The sequence below is a fragment of the Podarcis tiliguerta genome (genome assembly GCF_965153285.1).
Source record: "Podarcis tiliguerta genome assembly, chromosome: 10".
NCBI lineage: Eukaryota > Metazoa > Chordata > Lepidosauria > Squamata > Lacertidae > Podarcis > Podarcis tiliguerta.
In genome coordinates, this window is record NC_139543.1 from 437,522 (window position 1) to 456,922 (window position 19,401).

At 44.2% G+C, this 19,401-nt stretch overlaps 1 protein-coding gene across 1 annotated transcript in view; it reads right to left on the minus strand.

Moving 5' to 3' along the window:
• The window catches only part of NUDT5 (nudix hydrolase 5), a 1,423,229-nt gene that overhangs the window by 403,644 nt on the left and 1,000,184 nt on the right, over positions 1-19,401 (minus strand). The window lies entirely within an intron of this gene.

The window sequence follows — 19,401 nt, forward strand, 5'->3', positions numbered from 1 at the left end:
TCCGCCCCCTGTGCACCAGCTTAAAACTCTAATCTTACTCCACCTCCTCCTTCTCTCTCTCTTCCTCTGGGTCTTACTACCCCCCGGGGTCTCTTCCCTCCTGGACTCTTCTGACGCAGAGCTGGACCCCTCTGACTCCTCCCCCTCTCTTCGGCGTGCTTTAGGACCTGGCTCCCTACCTGGGCTGCCCACCTTGCCGCCCTCCTGTACATTTGAACTTGGCGCGCGCGCGCGTTTAACTTTCCTGATGACCGTTTCCTCGCTCCCTGACGAGGGTGTGGCCACTCCTGCTTCACGCTCTCCCTCTGCCTGCGCGCTCCCTGATCCCGATGCCTTGGACTCCTCCCCCCTACTGCACTCTGGGGGGGAAGCTGGTCCGGATTTCCAGCTGTTACTCTCTGAGTCCCCTCTGGCCCCTTCTTCCCGAGGTGTCCCCCTTGCCCTGACCATGGGGGCCCCTTTCTGTGAATCCTCCGAGTCACTGGAGAGACTCAGAGACCTCGGACTACTGTCGCCGCTGACATTTCCTTCCGACTCCTCCCCCTCGCTCTCCGTTTCTTCCCTCTCCTGTGACTCTGCTCCTGAACCCCTGACAAATGCGGTCTTGACTATGCTACCACTCAGTGGATTTGTAACTGGCTGACTGACCGAACACAAAGGGTGCTCATCAATGGTTCCTCTTCATCCTGGAGAAGAGTGACTAGTGGGGTGCCACAGGGTTCTGTCTTGGGCCCAGTCTTATTCAACATCTTTATTAACGACTTGGATGATGGACTCAAGGGCATCCTGATCAAATTTGCAGATGACACCAAACTGGGAGGGGTGGCTAACACCCCAGAGGACAGGATCACACTTCAAAACGACCTTGACAGATTAGAGAACTGGGCCAAAACAAACAAGATGAATTTTAACAGGGAGAAATGTAAAGTATTGCACTTGGGGAAAAAAAATGAGAGGCACAAATACAAGATGGATGACACCTGGCTTGAGAGCAATACATGGGAAAAGGATCTAGGAGTCTTGGTTGACCACAAACCTGACATGAGCCAACAGTATGACGCGGCAGCTAAAAAAGCCAATGCAATTCTGGGCTGCATCAATAGGAGTATAGCATCTAGATCCAGGAAAGTAATAGTGCCACTGTATTCTGCTCTGGTCAGACCTCACCTGGAGTACTGTGTCTAGTTCTGGGCACCACAGGTCAAGAAGGACACTGACAAACTGGAATGTGTCCAGAGGAGGGCAACCAAAATGGTCAAAGGTCTGGAAATGATGCCTTATGAGGAACGGCTAAGGGAGCTGGGCATGTTTAGCCTGGAGAAGAGGAGGTTAAGGGGTGATATGATAGCCATGTTCAAATATATAAAAGGATGTCACATAGAGGAGGGAGAAAGGTTGTTTTCTGCTGCTCCAGAGAAGCGGACACGGAGCAATGGATCCAACTACAAGAAAGAAGATTCTACCTAAACATTAGGAAGAACTTCCTGACAGTAAGAGCTGTTCGACAGTGGAATTTGCTGCCAAGGAGTGTGGTGGAGTCTCCTTCTTTGGAGGTCTTTAAGCAGAGGCTTGACAACCACATGTCAGGAGTGCTCTGATGGTGTTTCCTGCTTGGCAGGGGGTTGGACTCGATGTGGTCTTGTGGTCTATTCCAACTCTATGATTCTATTCTATATTTCACAATCGTAATTTTCTATAAAAGAATCCATGAAACGAAAACCACCCCAAAAGAAACAAATTCAACATAATCCCAAAAACGAACCAGAAACAACAGAAACAAACCACATCCACCAAAGTTGTGAAAACCAATTGAATAGAACCACAAGAAACCCACACAGTAAACATCTCATGGAACATCTCAGGGAAAAGCGAAATCACCCCCACACCATGCATAACTAGCTTTGGGATTTCTGCGCAATTTACTTTTTCCCTCTTGTTAGGGGTTTCTGGTGGGATTTCTTCTGCTTCTCACATTTCTGCTTCTTTTCAATTGGTTTTGGGATTCTGGTGAATTTGGTAATGATTTGATTATAGTCTCTGTCTCGCAATTTTCCTTTTTACGAATTCCTTCTTTGTTGGGTTTCTGGTATCTCACTTTTGGTTTTCACATTTCTCTTAGTTTTGCTACATTTCAGGTAGTTTGCTTACTTTTTGGAATTATCGAGTCTCATAAAAATGAAGCAATATAATTAGAAGCTTAAAAAGCATGAAAAAAAATCCAGGCACTAACCCTAACCCTGAACGTCCACCTATCCCCTGCTCTAACCCTAACCCTGATATTCTGGTCATCCATCTTGGGGATAACAATCTGGTGAGGTAAATTCAGTTGAGATCACTAAATATCTCCATCAGCTGTGCTTCCTCATCCCTGAGTTTATCATAGTTTGGTTTGGAATGTTGTGGAGGTGCTTATGGAGTGGGGGCAGCCTTCCTAAGAAGGTGGATGGGCAAGACATAAAGCTAATCATTCTACAACGACGTTTGTGTTTGAGAATGTGGGTGCTTATATCCCTCATGGCAGAATTATGTTCTGTGCCCCACAGTTGTATAGACCTGGTGGTATGCATCGTTCTGAGTTGGGTTGTGATATGTTTCTTGAGGATCTGCAAAGAGCTCGGTTTGAGCTCCTGTGTGTTTGTGGGTGGAGGTGAACAAGCACACCTGCCCAGACTTAATTTGATTTGGTTACATTGGTCGAATCTTACTAGTTTTGCTGATCCTCAAGTTGTTATATTTAATAAATACAACCTATTTATCCACTTTTGGTTGTCTGGACTCTTCCTCCTGATGTGCTAGGAACCACTCCGTTTGTGGGGCACTGCAAAATGTGTGGTTTTTACTGCAAACATTTTGCCAGACTTTGGCCCTGATTTGGAGTGAATCAGACGACGTTGGGTTTTTGGGTGACCTAATGACCCCTGTCAGTTACTTGGTTTGTGGGGTGCTGCAAAATGCTACAAAACTTTTGCCAGACTTTGGCACCAGTTTGGAGTGAATCAGACAATGTTGGGTTTTGGATATTAATTATGAACCCCGGTTTGATGTATCAATTACTCTGTGGGGTATTACAAAATGTGGGGGTTTTGCTGCAAAACTTTTGCCAAACATCACTTTTGATGGGATCCCAGATTTGGGGGTTTGTAGTTAAATGAAGCGTTCTTTCAGTGCTTCTCGGGAAATGTGCAGTTTCCGTCAGATCAAACTAATACTACTGGATAAAATTATATGGTTGTTGATTATCAGACAGTTATCTCATTTATCAAGGAAAATGTCTGTTATGGGTGGCTTTTGCTTGGTGTGTGTGACTGTTGACAGACAGATTTGAAAAGGAACACAGCTTCCTCTGTTTGTCTCACAGTAACTTACTGGCCTTTTTGATTATGCAGTCGGCTCGCCCAACACTTCCAGCTGGATTCCGAGGACAGGAAATGATTCTGCTAAAGGCTTTCTGTGAATATAATTCCAGTTGATTTGTTTTAATGGTCACATAAAGGCACTTTCTTTGGTTATAAAATGATGTTGTGAGTCTTATATCTGAGCAGTCAATAAACTCCCTCCCCCACAGAAACGCTTGTCTTACTTCTTCTTCTTCTTGGCATCCATACTTACATGTTTGTTTAAAGAAAGACTAACCCCACCCCGAACCCCACCTCCAGCTTTCATCTTATTATTCTAGTGACTAGTCAGTGTTCATAGCAACAGTTGCTTTTGTTCATAGACAAACTGCCCTGAAAGACAGTTACTATGAACTACATGTGTCTTCTTGATATATAAAGTTGTTGCTAGTTTCTGAAAAACACTTCTTTATCTTTCAACAAGAAATAAATGAATAGGAGTCTGCTCTAAGGAAGAAGTGTGATTGCATCTGGAATATCAGACTCTCTGTATTTTTATGTATTTACTTGATTTAGGGGTGGCCCCCTGGCTATGCCCATTTCCCCAACTAACTGAGCTTCTTGGGATCATCCTGCCATGCTGTGAGCTACTACGTTATCCTGCACTTTATAGAACCTTCCTTAGAGAATAAAAAACTGAGGCAAATTTCCAGTCTAAACAGGCTACACAAAAAGAAACAGCAGTGATTCTTTATGTATGACTTGTGCTTGAGCGCCTGATATCTCAGAAAATCAACATCAGTGTGGGTGGGTGGGTAAGGGCATTTCCGAAATGTTATGATAGATAGAGCCATGGGTGTAGCCAAGGGGGGGGCAAATAAATAAAAATAAATTAAAATGCATAGCTATCTGAGGTTCTGCACCCCCTAACAAAAGGCCTGCCCCCAGTAACAAAAATCCTGGCTACGCCCATGGATGGAGCCAACTACAGTAATTCTGGTTTTGTCCCCACCCAGAAGTGTAGCATATGTGGGCCGTGGGGGCACAAATTTTTGACCCTGGGCACAATTGTGTCAGGGGGCACAAACAGGTGCCCCCACAGCAGGCTCCCTCATTGGTGCCTGGCTCCGCGTGAGAAGGAGCTGACCTAAGCTGCTGTGCTTCTGCTGGCCACAGCTCTGTCCTTAGGTCAGGCCTGACCCGGGGAAGAGAGCAGGAGGGTGGGTGGCCGCAGTGCACCTCGCTCCCAGTCACAGCAGCAGCTCCGCCTCCGGGTCACGTCTGACCTGGCGCACTCAAGGAGCCTGAGCAGCAGCTTCCCTGCCCCTCTCTTCCCCTGGACAGGGGCATGTGGGGCATGCCCTCCCCCCTTGTTGAGCTCTGCAAAGGCAGCCCTGAGACTGAGGAGGAAAGAGCTCACTGCTCATGCCAACCCTAGAGAGGATGTAAGAAAGAAGCAGGCTGTTGGAGGACAGCCGAGAAGCAATTGAGCTTGGTGGAGCAGTGCCCCAGTCCCCCTTAAGGACAAGCCTCCACTGACATGAAACAAGAAGGAATTTTAAATGGGGAACTACAATATTGGCATGGGAACTACAATAGCTCAATGTTGCAATTTGTCTACCCTACTTAATATTTACCATTAAGGAAAGTATAAAGTCATGGAGTAAATCCATTCAGCTTGTTGATGTGAAGCAGCAGACCTCAATCTGATACTACAAATGTTATGGAATTATTGAATATTCAGAAGTATACCTCTGCACCACTCCTTAGTCAAGCTAGTTTTGGGCATTTATGGCAAGATTATCCCAAGTGGAAAGGAATAATATATTTTCACTGTTATGTATTCAGTGATCTGTCTTTGCCTGAGCTTGAGTCTGGACTAAGGATTCTGAGCTCCTGTGTTCTGATTTGATAAATGATGTCCAATCACAGAACATTTCAGGATTTGGGCCACTGCCATTGGCCCTTGAACTCTGAGTTGCAGCTTGGAAGTTTAGATACGTAAACGTAATAGGCCATATAGTAACAATTGCAAAGCTATTTACTCGAAACTACTTTTCAAAAATTAGATACAGCTTCTTATAATGCCAAAATCAACATGACATGCACAGTAGTCTCTGCTGCAATGCAGAGAACTACAATGCAAGATAGGTCAACACTTTTAAAAACCCACTCTCATACCAACATGAGTCATAGGAGGATTTATGTTTCCTTTGAGTACAACTACATGACAGCCAAAATTGAAAAAATAATAAGACGCCATTGGTATATTATGGAAGACATTCCTGGCTGTGAAGTCTTTCCCTGCCTCGCCAAGCAATGTACTAGATCACTTAGGGATATGTTAGTACACACTGACTTAAAACACACATCTACACAGCAGACCTTGACAACAGTTTTTTTTCAAATGTGGACATTGCACCACATGTAGGTTTGCATTACTAGTAAAAGAATAGTTAAGACTTCAACTTTACCATACAGTCACGTGTGCCACAGCACGGGTTGTTTATATAATTAAGTGCCCTTTGGCTTACTGTATGTTGGGCAAATCATAAGACCTATCAGGACCAGGATATCAGAGCATCGCAGTAGGATCAGAAACAAAAACGTAGATGCACCTTTGGTACAGCACTTCATTCAGGAATCACATACTGAAGATGATCAAACATTTTTTGTTCTTTAGGCTTACCAGGGGCCTCTAGATCAAGCAAGGAAGGTTCTACAACAGAAAGAAAGTAGGTTTATTTTCCTATGGAATAGGCTTAATCCTTATGGTTAAACACTGAATTAGATTATAGTTGTTTTCTTTAGTTATATATTGGGAAAAGCTTTATGACCATATAGTATGCCTGTTGTAACAATTTACTGTTTGTAGTATGTCACTGAACAATGTTCCTTTAAGACTGAATTAACATGAATTATCTGCACTTGTTGCCTATTGGGTCACCACGACTGAGAATCCATTACGAATAAGCTTCATGTAGCTATTCTATATAGTACCGGTATGTACATTTTTTATATCTTTGTATGTTACTTTGGAATTTGTGTAGCTATTATATTACAAAGTGTCTATGTTTATATGATTTAGAACCATGCACAGCTGATGAAGCCCCCTTGGGCGAAACAGGGAAATATCCAGGAATCCTTGTCTTGTCTGCCTGTGCCAGTTTCCATCAGTGCCAAGTTCTTTTGTTTGCCAACCCAATCATCTTCATTAGACACTTAGAAGATTATTTCACGCCACTCTTCTAAGCAATAGGACAGACAGCAAAATACAAGAGAAGATGAAGAAATTAGAAAAGAATGTACTATGGTGCTGACAATATAGGACTTGTGTTTTGTACATACTGGACTTGGTGGTCAACCGGAAAGCTACATTTTAATATATTATGTCACAATGTTGATTTTGGCATTATAAGAAGCGGTATCTAATTTTTGAAAAGTAGTTTTGAGTAAATCATCATCAATCTTTATTACGGTCCAGAGATGCAACAAATCATTACAAAACAATACAGTCATACCTCAGGTTACAGATACTTCAGGTTGCATCTTTTTGGGTTACAGATCCGCCGAAACCAGGAAGTACCGGAACAGGTTACTTCCGAGTTTCGGCAGTTGTGCATGTGCAGAAGCACCAAATTGCAACCCGCACGTGTGCAGACGAGCCACTGCGGGTTGCGAACGTGCATCCCACAGGGATCACGTACGCAACCTGTGTCCACTGTACACAATTCAGACAGCCTACCACCAGGTTAAACAAGCATTTTGTTCAGACTTAAAGATAGGGATCATTCATTCTTGCAACCACCGATAAAAATTTTGCCACTGCTAATGTTCTAGTGTTTGTCCAGTCTTCCAATAGAAACCTGACATAGTGAGCCTCTGATTTTCCCGGGAAAGGTACCAGCAAGTTCAGCCCTGGCTTGCTCATATTTCGCACAGTGCAGCAAAAATATGTTCTATAGAATCGATGTCTTGGGCACACGAGCAAAGTCTGTCCTGGTAGGGAACTCCTCTCAACCTGCCATCCAACACTGCAGAAGGAAAAGCATTTAGTTTGGTGAATAGCCTTCGGTAATTTGGTACTGTCAGGTTTTTAATGTAAGGTGTTAACTTAAAGACATGCCCATATTGTACTCCTACTGCCAACAGACTACAGACTGCATGTGATCGGGATCGCAAGTCACTGTGTGTATTATCCTATAATCTTTGCTTTAACGTCTTTAGGGCACCTTCATAACCCAGGTAATAGAGTTGCGGTGTGTGTGTGTGTGTGTGTGTGAGAGAGAGAGAGACAGAGAGAGACAGACAGACAGACAGACAGACAGACCAATAGAGGTGTCTTTTCTAGCCATTGTTTTCTGCCAATTGCTGACAAACACCTCATTGGTCAGGTGTTGATAAAAACCAATGTTTTAGGGCACCCCACCATGCTTTAGTTGAAATTGAGCATTGACCAGCTTCTAACAGAAGTATGGAGTTGGGGACACAGTTTGGTACCTTAAGCAGAGATCGTAGAAATTTTGCCTGAAAGCCGTCTAGCTTAGGCAAGTTCCCATTATGCCAGACATTTGCAGCATACAGGAGTTGGGAAACAGATTTTGCATTGAAAACCCTTAAGGCTGCTGGACCATACTTGCCACCCTTTGTGAAAAAGAATCTGAGTATGGCTATCTTTGTGATCTCCGCCTTTTGAAGGGAGGTTTGCCAGTGGTGCTTCCAAGATCTTGTATGATGGAAAGTGAGCCCTAGATAACCGGAGTATTTAATCTCTTCAAGGTTATGGCCATCCAGCACCCATTTAAATTGGGAGAAGCTTTCGAATACTACAATTTTTGATTTTTCGTAATTAATGGATAAGCCATTTCCAAAACAGTAATCAGAAAACTTCCTCAGCAGATATTTCAAACCTGGTCTGGAATGTGAAATGATGGCCGCATCATCTGCATATAACAAGAGGGTCCTTCTCATTCCTATTTTTGGAAGGTGTCCATCTGAGTCCATTAGGCTTGCTTCTAGGTCGTTTAAGAATAGGTAAAACAATGTGGGGGCCAGAATGCATCCCTGTCTCACCCCCCTAGTCAGCTTGATACTGTTTGATAACTTTCCCTGCTGACTGCATCGGACCTGCAGTTTGGTTCCATTGTACAGGGCTTTTATAAGAAAGAGGAGTCACTTGTCCTCCAATATCAGATTTAATTTGGACCATAGCTGTTATCTAGGGATGGAATCAGATTCATGAAGGCCATGAAGAGTTTACCCTGTAGAGGCCTGGTATACTTCATGGCTAGAAAGGACAGCATTAGACAGTGGTCTGATGTTGAATGGTTCTTGTGAAAGGCTGACTGGGCTGAGTAAATAGCTTTGCAATTGTTACTATATGGCCTATTACGTTTACATCTTTTTAAAATAGGATTTGCGTAATATAGGCAATCTGGTGGTTTTGGGAAGTTTAGATAGCCAATCACGTTGGGAGTGGGAGTGGCCCAGGCTTTCAGGAGTGTATATAAGCAGTTGCTTTGCCCCTATTTCTCAGTTATGTAGTTCAATAAAGGTTCCTGCTGTTGTCGCTGTGTCTTGCCTCGTGGGGACCCACCTACACTTCACTGGTGATGAGGATGGGATGCTAGGCTAGGTATACAGCCTTGGCTAGCTTCTACAAGCTGAAATCACTGCTGGGGAACTGTCGCCTCAGCTGAGCTGAAATCACTGACTGTAGCCATAAGGCAGATCACACAGAAGAAATGTCATGGCCACCCAGGGCCACACTGAGGAATTTAACACAATGGTTCCAGGGAAATGGGACTCCTCGTAGCCAATAGGTTGACTGACCCTGAACTGAAGTGGGTTACGCAGTTCAGTGTGTGTGGGCCTGTGGCATTTGAGATTGCCCAGGCTCTAGTGGCTCCAGCTGAGTGATACAACGTTTGATGCAATCATTCTGAAGCTGAGGACCCACTTCACTCCCCAGCCATCAGAGATTGCCTGCTGGCATGCCTTCTACAAATGATACCAGGCAAATGGTGAATCCATTGCGGCCTTTGTTGCGGCTTTGTGGCAGGCCGCCTGCCACTGCAACTTCAGTGACCTGGAACTAATGCTCTGTGACTGTCTTGTGTGTGGCCTGAGGAATGAGAAGCTACAAGAAGGACCTGACCTGACAGAAGACAGCTGACAAAACAATGAGAGATTCACCAAGCATGCAGCCCACCCATGGCATGGAAGGCCAAGGCTGTGCATTCTGAGGAGATTGTGGACAGTGAGGAAGAAAAGGAGGTCCTGAGACTGCGCCTCAGGTTGTCCAAGCATTCTGGCCAACAGGGAGGTGCAGGGGTGCCTTGCACCAGTTGTGGGGGCCTACATGAACGCCGATCATGCCGCTTCCGCAATGCAGCATTCACGGAGCCCCTGCACTGGCTGTTGGACAAGAAAGCCCCTTGGAACTGGGGCCACACTCAGGACACTGCTTTCAGTGCTGTCAAACCTCCTCTCCTCTGACAGTGTCCTTACCAATTTTGATGAGACCAAGCCCGTTGTACTTAGCTGTGATGCTTCCCCGTATGGAATCGGCGCAGTCCTCGGCCACCAGTTGCCAGATGGGCGGGAGGCCCCCATTGCATTCTACTCCAGGACCTTGTCATCTATGGAATGCAATTACGCCCAGATTGACAAGGAGGCCCTGGCCTATCATGGCAGGAGTGAAGAGTTCCATGACTACATCTACAGCTACCACTTCATGATCATGACTGACCACAAACCTCTGCTGGGCCTTTTCGCTCATGATCGTCAGACACCCCAGATCCTGTCCCTGAGGATGCTAAGGTGGTCCATCTTTCTTAATGCATATGACTACATGCTGCACCACCGTCCTGGTAAGAAACTGAGCCACGCAGATGCCCTAAGCTGCTTGCCATTGCCTGCCATTGACACCAACCCGTCCCCAGCCCATGGTGTGATGCTGCTGGAGACTCTGCCCTATCCGCCGCTCTATGCCACAGATGTCACCACGTACTCGGCAAAGGATCACACCATCTCCTGTGTCCTTAACTGGGTGTGGAGGGGGTGGCCAGCGGGTCGCCTTGATGCAGAGTTCTCCCCATTTGTCTTCCTGCAACATGAACTGTCAGTCCACAAGGGATGCCTGCTATGGGGAAACCGGGTTGTAATCCCTGCTAAGTGCGCACCAGAGTGCTGGAGGCTCTCTTTTTCCGCATGAAAGCTCTGGCCAGGAACTACGTTTGGTGGCCAGGTATTGCAGCAGTGGAAGAATGGGTCCAGCACTGCCAGACCTGTCAAGAATCCCAACCAGCCATACCCCAGGCCCCGATTCAACAGTGGGAGATGACATGCACACCGTGGTCAAGACTCCACATTGATTTTGCTGGCCCATTCCAAGATTAGACATTCCTGATCATTGTGGACTCTTTCTCAAAGTGGCTCGAGGTGGTGCCAGTCTCAGCAATGACCTCCAGGGTCGTCATCCAGGCCCTGCGGCAGGTCTTCACCACACATGGCATGTCAGACATCATTGTGTCCGATAATGGAGCACAGTTCACGTCAGCCAAGTTCCAGAAGTTCCTGACCGACAACGTAATCCGGCATGTCATGGCAGCACCATTCCACCCATCAGTGAATGGACAGGCTGAGAGAATGGTGAGGACCACCAAGGAATCCCTCACCCGCATTACCCAGGGGAACTGGAACCAGCACCTAGTGGACTTCCTGCTGCAGCAGCACATCGTTCCCTGCACTGCCACAGGCTGTAGCCCAGCAGAACTCCTCATGAACCAGAAGTTGGTATCGTTCCTGGATCGGCTCCACCTGGATCGGCTCCATCTTGCATCTGATTGGCCTCCTGGCCAGGAGGCTCCAGCGGCCTCCGGGTCCTTCATCCTGGAAGACCCTGTCTATATCTGGAACTATGGGCATGGCCCTGCCTGGATCCCTGCTGCTATTACCAGGGTGACTGGACCAGTCTCTTACCAGCTTGCTACAGCGGATCACTTCATTCACCATTTGCCACTTTCCCCCTTAAATCCACCAATGCAATTGCATATAGGGAGAGCTTATATCTCAGCTTATATCTGCTGTGTTTTTTGTGAGTCACCTGAATGTAACCTGAGCAAATGTAGCTCACTTTTGGATTTTCAGTTCTTTCCCTCTTTCTCTTTAGTCCTTAGGCTAGTGCTAAAAAATAGACCAGATCTATAATATCAGAACATGCCCTCTCCACAGGATGAACAGCAGGATTCAAATACAAATGGACTTCCTTTGTAGAGAAAGTAACCAGTACATTTGTTTCTGAATGTTAAACATTAACAATGAAATAAAGGGAACTGAGGAAGCAGCCATGTTTTATTACACACTTGTTGCTGTACAACCAGACACCTTTCTACAACTCAAATATTAAATGGAGATGGAGAACATTATACAGCATTGTCTGAACATAATGTGCTTTCCTTACTGCACAACTAAATTACTTAACATCTTGCCCTCCTGTTTTTAGTATAAAGCTCTAGTCTTGTTAACCAGGATAAGCACTACTTGTACTCAGATGACAAACAAATAATTGATTAAACAACGTGATACCACGCCTGGGTGATTTACATCTAGGTCCCCCCCCCCCCCGCTCTGTTTTTCCATTCCAGCTACCTAATTATCATTTAATGTGACAACTCTGGGCCAAACAACATGTTACAGCAGACCTCGGATCACACCATTGTTTTCCTGCTTATATCAGTAGCAGCCAGTGACGGAGTGATGTCATTGGGAAATAAAATTACTAATTGCAGTATTCCAGGGAACCGGTGGGGGCACTCTTTTGAGCCAGCTAGTCCCAAATCCCACGGGTTCAGATCAGGGGTCATAAGCAAAAGACTTCAGCCAGAAACTTCCAACTACCACAAAGATGAAGCAGCAAGAAGCCAAGAACAATGGTTACATTGTTTTTAAAAGTTTCCCAAACTTTCCCATAATACATCTCAGGATGCATCATGAAGACATCATAGATATGTCTCAGAAAAGGTGTTGTGTCAGGCAGAAACCTGAGAGCCAGACATGCCTGTGTCAATCAAGTATGGTTCAACAACCCATTTCACATATGTGAAAAGATCTACATACAGTGGTACCTCGGGTTAAGTACTTAATTCGTTCCAGAGGTCCATACTTAACCTGAAACTGTTCTTAACCTGAAGCACCACTTTAGCTAATGGGGCCTCCTGCTGCTGCCGTGCTGCGGGAGAACAATTTCTGTTCTCATCCTGAAGCAAAGTTCTTAACCTGAAGCACTATTTCTGGGTTAGCGGAGTCTGTAACCTGAAGCATATGTAACCCGAGGTACCACTGTATTCTTTTGTAAGGAAGGCCTCCCTTGGCATCTCCATTTGTTCTTCCTGAGTCTCATTTCCTTCTGATAACACCTAGTCTGGGCAGTTTGGGAGGGGGATCCTGTGTATGTGTCAGTACATCTTGAATATTATGGCCTCCTTGCTCCATTCATTCCATCATTGGATCACAATTCTATTACTTTTGGAACCAAATAAATCCATTCATTTTGCTATTTTTGGTGACTTTCTGTGTTTCAGAAAGTAGGGTTTCCTTGCGCTGGAAGCCCCCGGTTGTCTAATGGAGGGAAATGTATAGAGATCAGTGGTATGCTTGTTTGCCTATGTGCAAACAACAGCAGACTCCTATGCATGTTTACTCATGAAATCAATGGGAGAGATTTGGACTGACGTGCCACTAGTATTGTGGGAATGTTCAGGGATGCAGGAGAGGCTATATTGTTTGATTATATCCTTTCCAACTTGTGTTAGCAAGTTCTACAATTTAGCAGCGTATCATTCCCCTTTTTAAACTTGCACAGTGGGTGTGTTTGCTCAGGCTCGCTAAAGCCTCTAAAATAAGTTTCCTAGTAATTTCCCCTTTAGTCCCTCATAAAAGAAATAGACACAACACAGTCTTCTATAAAAGTATAAAGAGTTTACTCATTCACTCATCCTGTTCACAGATGGATCCCAGAAGGTAGACTTAAGTTACAAAAGTAATATACCTGGAAACTATCCCATAAGGATACAGCTCCTTTGTCCTCAGAGCATCTTAGGCTAAGCAGATGTTGCTTCTTCGACAAATGTAGTCAAAGAGAGAGAGATGGTGGCTAGTCCTATGCTTTTGTTACCTGCACAGGTGAGGCCACACCCACCTCTGGTCACATGTAGAGGAAGTCTGTCCCAGCCTAGGAGGAAACAGGAAGTTCCGACTGGCTGGTCCAGACATCCCCCCTTTTTATGTCCACTCTAGGGATGTTGTACTTGACTGCTCTGTGTTTCACATCCCACAAGTATGCTGATGATAGACAGCTCTAGCTCTCATTCCTATCTTTTTATCCACAGGACACCATGGAAGTTCTGGGCATTTTCTTGGACCTATTTCTCACCATGAATGGTCAAATAGCAGTAGACTCATGACATTCCATAACTTGACTGGCACCCAGTGCCATCAGAGAATGAGCTTAAGTGAGGCCTCCTGTAAGAGAGCAGAGATGGTTTTGAGGGGGGAGTAGTCCAGATACCTTCCCATTTGTGATCTTCAATTGGGTGGCCTAAATCTTATTAACATATCTACAATTTGAAGGCCTCTAGGCTCCCCCCACCCTACAGTTATTGTTTCCTATATGCCTTCATCTTTTGATCGCAGTTTACGTTGAAAATGTTATACATCTTTCAGATTGGGGCAGGTCCCCTTGGGTTTTGGAAACTTGTGAAAATGCTGAAACATATGAAGATGGCTAAATTGTTAAATAGTTTATGAAAAGTTTTGTGGTTTTATTTTGATAGCATCAAAAATGTCTAAAAAAAAATTACATTCATGGTAAAATACAGTTATCATTATTATTTTTTATTCAGTTTATACACCACCCTATACCTGGTGTCAGGGCAGTTCGGAGGTCTCAGGGTGGTCCCTTCCACGCATAATCCTAGTTAGAATAAGCAGAAAAGTAACATCATTCTCAAAAGGTGGTTGTTGTTGTTGGCATCCATCTGTCTTGGAAGTGAAGTCAAATAGTTGGAGAGTTGCAGCGTCTGGTCACTGCTGTGGATATATGACCTGACTGACAGTCTCAAAATGTACTGGACTGTAATGTAGTATTTTTGCTATATTTTAAATTACCCGAGAATACATAAGAAAGAAGTTCTGGGTTCCTTTAAAGTTCCTTGCAGCTCAAAACATGTGGACTATTTTCCCCAGAACATGACAGTGGAGCTGTGGTGATACTCCAATTTTATTATTATTTATTAAATTTATATACTAGCTTTAATCAGTAGCATGGCCAATATGAGGAAATGCACAATGTATTATGCTACTTCCTCCTAGATTAATTATAAGTCTGAAGCAGTGATTCTACTTTACAGTCTTGATACTAAGCTGCTTAGCTTTATCCAGGATGCAGCTAATTGGTTTTTGCCTCAGAGTAAAGTAACATTCATTTTTCAAACTGCATGAACAATATTCAGAAGCAACACATTCCCGATTCAAGGTTTCTCCTAGATGCTCATTTTTTGATCCAGAGGGATTCATGTATGCTTCTTTGCACTCTACAATTGCCACCAGTCACTGAATATAACATTCATGCTGTGAAATTTTTAAAGTGTCATTATGTTTACTATCAAATTCTAATATTAAATATTATTTCACAATAACCATCAAATAAATGTCAGATGTTTTGAACTAGTTTCTGAGTAATGCTGCAAGCTTATCATAGTTCTTTAATTAATTAAAAAGAAAAGCTGAAAAACCACTACTGCTGATCTTCCTGTGCGATAACTAGAGAAGAATTTCTGGGTATATACTAGGAAACACTGTTAATTTGCAACAGATGATATTGAAAACCAGACTGTCCCTTGTGTACTGTGTAAACATGTCCCAGAATCTTCTGCAGTGCTGCCTTTCTCCAGTTCAGACAATTTGACCATGTAGCGCAGAGGCCTTTTGCATTGTCCATGGCAGCTGCCCCAGAATCCTTTGCAATGCACAGGGGTTCTGTGGCAGATGTGAAAACAAAAGATGTTCCTGGGAAGTTAAACATCTGAAAACTACTTGGCTATATCACTGCATGCCAGCCAAATTTAAGGCAGTATATGTGGCCCAAAAACTGCATGTGGGTTTTAACAAATCTGTGCACTTCAAAATTGCACTAACTAGCTCAGAATGTATATCTTATAAATGTCAATCTCATTTATCTGTTTGGACATATTGTATATATTAATAGATAGGTTTAAGTTGGGATTGATGGATTATTTTTATTGTTAATGTGAGCTGATTATGTTTCTTTTTACTTAGTATATTTGCAATATTAATTTACAAAATACTTAATTTAATTAATTTACTTTTTTATGATTTAGGAAGCATTAACTTGGCAGGTAGGGTGTATATGTGAGAGTTTCTATCTCCCCCTATCTTCTCACTTCACTCACTTCTATCTTCTCACTTCACTCACCAACGCTACCTACCCCACCCTTTGACCTTGTTAAATGGTACCCTTGCTAAATGGTACCCTTTGCAAAAACACCTCTGCACCCCTGTCTTCCCATAGACTGGGAACCAGCTAGGCAGAATGAAGTCTCAGCTCATGTGTAGCAGTGGCAGCAGAGAGTGAGAAGCCTGGTCTTCCGCTGTCCACCAGGGGTGCTTCCTCCTGCTCTTGCAGTCAGTTGGTACTTGGAACAGACCAAGGAGGGGGTGAACTTAGCATGGCCTACAGACTCAGGACCACTTGCCATTCCTGAGGTGTATTCATTTACCCTGCATGCTGTTGTCTCATGTGAGCCACCTGGTATGTGATGGCAGCAGTAAATCACAGGTCAGCTGGCCAGCACTTCTGACTACCTTCCTCATTACCACACTTCTTCTTCTTTAAATATTTTTATTAAAGATTTCTTAGTTTACAAAAACACATGCATTGTCTCTTTTTTCAAGTTGTGTTTTCTACAGATCATTTTCATTTGTTGCAAGTCATTAATGTTGCATACAGTGTTAGGCTAGGAAGAAAATAGCTGGAAAGGGGGGGGCAATGCTTCTATTCTTCTACTTAGTGTATGTGTGGGGTTTTGTTGTCAGCGTCACTTGTGTGGGTTCTCTTTCTAGTCACTTGTTGTATTTCCTTAAACTCAAACATAGTAATAAATAACTTGCAAACAGTGCAGAGCAGATGGCAAGTGTGCCATTGGAAAGCCAATAAGACAGTTTCAGAATAAGTGAGAGAAGAAATATAATGCTACCTGCTACTTTCAATCTTTGATGAGGAATCTAGGATAATTAATGGGTTTGAAACTACTTTGCACAAATCATAGCAGTTGCAGCCCACCCACCCTGCAAATCCTTTACAACCTCTTTTCTATTTTCCCAGTTTTGTGAAGTGCAGACATGGGGAAATTCTGGCACCTGGGCTGTGTTAGGCCCAGCAGGGGTTGTAATTTGGCCAGTGTGGCCATTTCCCCCAAGCCACACCTACCTGTCTCACACCTGGCATCCTATCACATCAAGTTAAGAGCAGGTAAAAATATGGCTGTAAAGGAACAATTGAGAGTCTTATAGTGGATCATTCCTTAGTAAGCAAGGCTCGCTGTCAGCGCTGACAATAACTCTTTTTGGTATCAACTGCACTAGGGAGCTTCCAACTGAAAAATCCCTAGTGCAGCCGATCCCTGCCAAAAGCAGGGGCTTGCTGATTGGTGCTGAGAGCAAACCTGTGTTCCAGCAGGAATCTTCCTCTGCAGCCTGCATTGAGTTCAAGCTTGTCTGAAAAAGAATAAAGGAAAGACTGGAGTCAGTTGATTGACAGGTATGTGGCTTTGCCAGCTGTCAAAATGGCCTGCAGGGGAGCACCCTTTGTGTAGTGTTTAGCATGTTGAACTAGGAAAATGGCCCTTCAGCTATGAAGCTCACTGGATTAGCTGGGAGCAGTCACTATATCTTAGCCTAACCTACCTTACAGAATTGTTGTGAGGATAAAAGAGGCAGGGAGAAAAACCATGGTCACTGCCCTGATTTCCTTGGATAACAGGTGGGAAGCAATCATCTTAAAATGAACATTTTGTTTTTAAAAAATGGCTGACTTTAAAAAATCATGCATTGCTTTCTTTACACATTTCCCTCATTTGTTTGCTGATCCACTGAGGAATAACAGCAAAGAGTGTTGTGGTTCCTTAACTGTCGGCTGTACCATTAAGCAAAGGGTGGGAGCTGCCTTGGGCAAATCAGGCCCAAGTATCAAGCTGCTGCTGAAGCTTTGTATGCCTTTATAACTCCCCTGTGAAGATAAGTTATAGCATTTGGGGCTTTTTAATTTAGTGATCGTTGTGGCCAAGAGGCTTGAATAACTCCGAGAAGCTCTGAGCTATGTCAAGTGCCTGGTGTGCTCCGGTCCATGGGTCACTGTTATGAATAGGATCCAACATGCAGCAGTCTGGTTGGTCCTAGAACAATAGGATTCAGAATGCAGCAGTCTGATTGGTCCTAGAACAATAGGATTCAGAATGCAGTATTCTGATTGGTCCTAGAACAATAGGATTCAGAATGCAGCAGTCTGATTGGTCCACAGGCGCCGCCCAACCCAGTTCCAGGTGGAAGTGAATCTGCAACCTGATTGCCCTACAGGAGAATCCCGGAATTAGCCAATCACGTGCGGCCCATTGTGTAAATAATGTATATAAAGCAGACATTATGGGAGAACTTCTTTTCCTCGCTACTATGAGCTGAATAAAGAACATGAAATCCACACTCGACTCAGAGTATATTTCAGTCATGAAGAGTCAGACACAACTAAATGACTAAACAACAACAACAACAACAAATGGATAGCATTTCTACCTCTTCTATATAACTCATAGATATTCAATGAAACTGAGCAATGGAAAATTCAGGACAGACAAAAGAAAGTACTTCTCCACGTAGCACAGAGTTAAGCAATGGAACCTGCTGCCACAGAAAGCATTGATGGCCACTAGTTGGATGCATTAAAAGGATTAGAAAAATTCATGGAGGATAAGGATATGATGGCTATGTTCTGTCTCCATAACTGAGTGGTAAAGGTAAAGGGCCCTTGGATGGTTAAGTACAGTTAAAGGCAACTATGGGGTGTGGTGCTCGTCTCACTTTTCAGGCAGAAGAAGCCAGCCTTTGTCCACAGACGGTTTTCCAGGTCATGTGGCCAGCATAACTAAGCCACTTCTGGCACACAGAAATGCAGTTTACTTTCTCACTGCAGTGGTACCTATTTATCTACTTGTGCTGGTGGACTTTTGAACTGCTAGGTTGACAGAAGCTGGGACGAAGTGACAGGAGCTCACCACCATCGTATGGATTTGAACTGCTGACTTTAAGCCCAAGAGGCTTAGTGGTTTAGACCACAGTGCCACCCACGTCCCTATAACTGAATACAGCAAAAGTAATCGGTATGCTTCTGAATACCAGTTGCTGGAAACTGCAGCAGGAGAGATTGGTGTTGTCCTTGGGTCCAGCTTGCAGAATTTCAGCAGGCATCTGGTTGGTCACTGTGAGAACAGGATGCTGGACTAGATGGACTATTGACGTGGTCCAACAGGTCTTGTGTGCCACACAGCCTGCCCCACATCCCCTAATGTAGTCCGCTGCCCTCAGGTATGGTGGAGTAGCTGTCTCATAGCCTGTGTTAAAGTAAGATCCAGCTTCTGTGCTTCAAATGGGGCAGCGGTGTGGGTGTGTCATCTTGCCCTGTGCCTCAGGCAGCAGAATGTCTTGAAGTGGCCCTGCTCCTTGAAGACAGATGATGCATGTGATGCTGGAGCAGACTCTAGCTCAGGAAAGCTTATTCTACCAAAGAATAAAGGTGCCCCAGGATTCCTTGTTGATTTTACTGCAATAGACTGAGAGCTCTCTTCTGAAATTTGTCACAATACGATTCCCCTTTTGCATCTGTATTCCTGGACAGCTGAAAAAAGCAGACCTTGTTGGCATCCGTCTGTTTCAGGACACAATGAAAGAGTGCGCCATCAGGGGTAAAGTCATACCACTGGAGAATGACAATTCC